This window comes from Poromitra crassiceps, assembly GCF_964638095.1.
Source record: "Poromitra crassiceps genome assembly, chromosome: 6".
Taxonomy (NCBI): Eukaryota; Metazoa; Chordata; class Actinopteri; order Beryciformes; family Melamphaidae; genus Poromitra; species Poromitra crassiceps.
In genome coordinates, this window is record NC_139627.1 from 37,095,787 (window position 1) to 37,101,786 (window position 6,000).

The following is a 6,000-nucleotide window of genomic DNA, read 5'->3' on the forward strand; positions in this document are numbered from 1 at the left end:
TCTAGAGGATTTTACCCTTTTACAGCAGAGTCATTCTGCTCTGCGTTCGGGTGCTGGGATAACGTAATGCATTGTGGGTAGTCGGCTACTAACTGTGGCTAATGTTAGTGGCTAGCTAGCTATGTTACATGGCAGTAAAACGCCACCAAATTGATTTAACTTTTAACCATTTCGAGTAACACACATTTCGAGTTTCCATACGGACCTCCAGCGTTGGTTAGTTGTTTATAACGTGACTATATTTATAACTTTTATAACGGACTCCAGCTTCCGGTTTATAATTCGGGTCGCGGCAACAATGAGTCACGCTAAACCGGACCTTGTACCCACGATTCTTTTTTACAGTGGGTCATTCAAAAATAAGGTGGATAGGATTTAAGTAATATTATACCAGTTACTTCGTCAAGTAACTCAAGTTACAAATTTAGTTATTTTTTTTAAATCAAAGCACATATTTAAATAAAGATACAATCATTTCCTAATCAAACTGTCTGTTTTTACGCAAATAACCACTACAGATGACAATAACAAAGGAAATACATGTAGAATTTTGGGCGGTTTACACTGACTTCAAGGCGGTTGACATTATTTATTTTTCGGGATGTTCCGGGGGTGCGATGTCGTTCTGCTGCTGCTGTTGTTTTGGTGAAAGTAATGCAAAAGTAGTGTAATAAGTAACGAGTTACTCTACACAGACAATATTGTAATGTAACTTATTACTTTCAAATGAAAGTAACTAGTAATATGTAGTATATTACATTTTGAAAGTAACTTGCCCAACACTGCTAGTACCGGACAGCTCGAAAGCATCCGTTAAGTTGAATTAAGTTATAAGTTAAGTTATCCTTTCATTGTCGCCGTGGGGGAAATTCATCCACTGCATTTGACTAGGAAGCTTTCTAGGCTAGAACATACTGTAGGAGCAGTGGCCAGCCACAGTGCAGCACTCAGGGACCAACTCCAGTTCAATTGCCAGTGCCTTGGTCAGGGGCAGTAGTTGGGTTTCCATCCAAAGGTATCGCAAATTAATTTTAATCTAATTTTCAGAAAGTCGGCAAAAGAAAATGCGAAATAATTCGCGTTTCCATCCGCTAGTAGATAGTAGTGAATACAATTTCATTCAATTCTAGAAGTGAGTCGCAGTTAATATCCCAGTCTTCTTCTGTTTACCATGATGGGTATTGTGCTGTGTATTTACCATGGCATTATTTACCGCGTGTAGCCAGGGCCGCGGGAAGTAGATTTTTTCCCCCCCAATTTTTTTTTTTTTTTTTACAAATGTAATTAAAAATATTTTGCAGTGCACTATGTTCCTTTCTTGTTTAAGAATGTTTCAAGAAATAAAAATGTAGCCTATTTAAATAGAATTATCAACAATAACAATCAAGGAAGTTACATGCTTGTAGGCTAGAGAAGAAGAAGAAGCTCGCATGCACGCACATGTTGTGTTGAACCAACCAACAACCAATACGAATTGTTTAATCTGGCAATAAAGAAATGTGAACTTGACATGCTATTTTAATAGCCTACTCAAAAATGCACCTCCCACTATACAGCAAACAGAGGAGTCAATGTTTCTTGATATATGCCATTCAGATCAGAATAATTAGTCTAGTCATTAAGTTTGCTGATAATATTTCTATCATGTTAGGTCTGTGTCATGTTAACTGGTGTATTCAGAGCAAATAGGGAGATATAGAGCATTATCATCATGCTATATATCTCCCTCTTTGCTCTGAATGAGTGAGAAAAGGAGAAAATACTGAATAATTACATCACAACAGTATCCTAATGTTAATTTAAAATGAGATATTCCTCTAAATATGGCAAAAAAATGTTAAAAAAAAACGTCAATTTTTGCGGGCCCCACCAAGAGTCCCTTTCTCCCAGCACCCCCTGCTTAAAGTGACTTCCAGCGGCCCTGCGTGTAGCCCTATTGTGTAGGCTACACGGCATGTCATGTTTTGCAGTGATCAAGACAAACTGCATGATTTTTGAATGGAGAGACAACAGAATTTTCTTTCATCTGTTTCCACTGCACATATCGCATTTTCATTTTATCTATATCGATACACACGACTTTTCCAACTCCCTCAAGCGTGAAAACTTTTTTGCGATATTTGGAGGTTTTTGCTAATTTTGTTTCCACTCAGTTTTTTTATGCGCAAATTGAAATTTTGCATAAAAACAGGTGGATGGAAACCCGACTAGTGACAGGAGTATTAACCCTAACATACATCTTATATGTTGGGAGGAAACCCACACAAACATGGGGAGAACATGTAAACTCCACACAGAAAGGACCTGATGCAGACCGGGGTTCGAACCTGGGTCCTTCTTGCTGTGAGGCAACACTAACCACTGAGCCAACGTGTGTGCATGTATGTACACTTTCCTCTCCATCTCCTCCCTCAGACCAAGTTGCCTGGTTAATAACAAGGTTAATCATGATAATGGAAATCAGTACTTACTCTTGATTTAAATTCAATGTGAATTCATTTCAGCTCAAAAAGGGGCCATTTGAAGTCTGCTTTGTCAGAGGATAGCCTGATTAAAGAGGAAGCAGCTAACCTTTATTGTCCAAATGTATGTTTGGACTGGTTGTGTCCCTCTCATCCAAATAAACAGATTCTCCTCTCCAGAAACAAATCAATACAACACTGGCAAACATTTCGCTCTACAGCAGCACGTCAATGTAGAGTGCAAAGCAGAAAGGTGAATGATTAGACAGCACTGAATGCCGGAGGCCATGAAGGCAGTCCGACAGTTTCAAATGTGCTGATATAAGAGGGACGTTTTGGCGTAAAGCCAAGGACTCTCATTTGACGTGACAACTTTTACTTGGCAACACCAACACACTGAGCATTGCATTACCAAACAGTGCCATCTCCTGGGGACTAATATTACCTACAGGCAGATGCTTCTGACTTGACGCTGTCCTGTGAGAGAGAGAAACGGACTGAGACAAGGACAGAGTTATAGAGGGAGAATATATGGGAGTGAGAAAAGTGTTTGTCACCATCAGGGGCGGTTTTAGCATCAGAGCTTTGGGTGGGCTCAGCCCACCCAAAGGTCATGGACCACTGAACCCCTAGGGGGGTCCGGGGGCATGCCCCCCCGGGAGAAAATTTTGTACAGTTTCAAGTAAAAATTGATCAAACTGGCACACTTTGAGATCAAAATGAAGAGACTAGATCTATGAAGAACTACACACATCAATATCTTCTTTACCGTTCTGTGGTTTTACAGCAATGAAAAAATAATTGTTTCCCTATATATACTATATATATTTTGCATACAGGTTACTATGGTAGAATTATGCTTGCATAAATAATACCAAAATCACTTCAGGGGAGTTTCAAGTAAAGTAACATTTTGCTTTGTAGGCAAAACAGAAGTAAAATTAAATCAAAAGGGAACTTCCTAACTTATTCCTAGCTGGAATAATATTCCGACAAGATAATAATATACTGTAAGCACTAAAGCAGGAGTTTGCAGTCAACTAGTTGAAATTAATATGTGGCAGTATTTGTGGGTGTCAAAATCTATGTAGGGTGTACCACCACAAATAGATCAGTGTATGGGAAACACTGACTATTAAATTGTGTGACTAGAAAGACACCAATAAATCTGAGAAAATGTACTTTAATTTTGAACAACAGCACTACAACGGTGGCATTACAAATGGTATTATGAAATTATTGTGGGGAAAAAAAAGAATGCCACTTTTTTTCATGAACTTTAAGCAGAAAATTAAAAAATAGTTTTAAAGCAAAAATAAATAATAAATAAAGATCATTTTAACATTGGCTCAACCAGCCCATCTTACTGACCACCAGGGGTCCTGGTCCTTAATCCCTTTTTATTACTACCATGCCACTGGTACTGTACACAAACAAGGCTGTTTAAATATCTGCCTTGCACTCCCTTAGAGGGAAATAACAAGCCTGTAAGAACTTTTATTGAGATACTGAACTAACATCACAGCAAGACATAAGTGATGCCATGCATGCATGTTAAGCTATCATCATCATCACATCAGACAGGCTGTGTAAAGCAGCCACTTGCAATTCTTAAGGGCTTAATTTCATTCAGATAACAAGGGACCCGTTTGAAAATGTTTGTCACTTATGCCATATGTTTCTCAAAAAACATCGCATCCATTTACACCCGCTTTACTGCGAGCTAGCATGACATGGCTGGCTGGTGCCATGGTAGCCTACCTACCTTCCTCCAGTCCACCTGTTTGTCTGGCAGGCACAGCAACAAGTTCTTTTGTTTAGCCTACGAAACAACGTTACGTGCTAATTTGCATATCAATATGCGCTAATTAAGTAACTACTAACGACTCTGACTGCTCAATGCTCACCTCAGTTTCATTGATCATGAGTGGGGAGAACGATTGTGTGGACTGTGGAGGACCACTTCACTGCTGTAGCCTACTGTGTGTGTGACCTGTGTGAAGTGATGTGGGATTAGGCAGATAGATGGAGGAGGGAGCGCCTACGCAGCCGCGGTTCTAGAAACTTTTCGGGTGGGCTGAACCCCCCTAAATTTTTGTCTCAGCCCACCCTAAGAACATAGAGGGGGGGGGGAAACACGCACACAGGGCATTGAGTGTAGTCAGAAACTGCTACTAATGACCACCATGGATTTGGAGAGGAGAAGAAGAAAAGAAAAGAAAAAAAAAAAAAGAAAAAAAAACTTTTTTTTTGCCTCTATTTTTTTGGGTGGGCTGAGACTATTTTTGGGTGGGCTAAAGCCCACCCAAAAACGGCCTAGAACCGCCCCTGGTCACCATAAAGACCTACAATTGACATTTGTGTTGTTGTCGAGGCACACAAAAGCACCCCTAAAGCTCAGATTGTTTCAGTCTGTCCATTAAAAATTACACAATGCTATAGTAGAAGAACAACTATAACGGCACCAATATAAAAAAGGAACCAAAACATAAACCGTAATACTGGGCTAGAATGTGCCTCAGCTGTGGCTCCTATAATAAACATGCCAGCAGACGGAGGCATACACACACACACACACACACACACACACACACACACACACACACACACACACACACACACACACACACACACACACACACACACACACACACACACACACACACACACACACACACACACCATGTTGTTAACCACAAGTAGAGCTGGAGACCCTCGCGTGTTGGCAACCCCCTGCCTGACAACTGGAGTTTTATTAGCAGCTACAGGATTAATAGACTCTTTATTATCCAGAGCAATTAAGGACTTAATTGGAGAGAAAATAGGCCCCACCGAGAGGGAGCATGGGGAGGAGATAGAGGCAGAAATAAGCATATCTTCATAGGACCGTCCTCAGTGACATATGTGTCAGGCTGTGTGTGTGTGTGTGTGTGTGTGTGTGTGTGCGCACGCGCGCGCGATCCCTTTGTCAGTTTCCTTTCCTGCTGCGATGCCCTGTCAGACCACCAGGAGGCATGTGAGACTTACTATTCATACTGTCAGTGTATACTCATATGAACAGCCAACTTGTGTCTCCTATAGGCCTATTGGTGGCCCAGGTTATTGCCTTCAGCAACCATTCTTCTCTTCAAGGACACTGCAATTTGTTTGCATGTGGTTTTACACGGTACTGAAGAGGAGAGAAAATACACAGCACACCATCAAGGCCGTCCTCTGCTCCAATTGAAAATACCAATGTATTTGAAAGCATCTCTTCTTGGAGTATTTATTGAGAAGTTTAGGCTATCAGATATGACATTTAAAAAAAAATCATTGGACTTTCAGTTTTGTCTACCTCACTGTTTATATGAGTTCATCTCATCTTTGGAATGGTGATAGCTATCAGATGGCTGTGCACATTCCAGAAGCACAAATGGATGAGGCTGCCAAACTGATGAGTTCATAATCAGTGTTGAGCATCAGTGATGGAGCAGGAGGGAGGCTGTGCCAGCAGAGGGAGAGAGAGAGCATCTCAGCAGGATTTTGCTCAAGCACATCA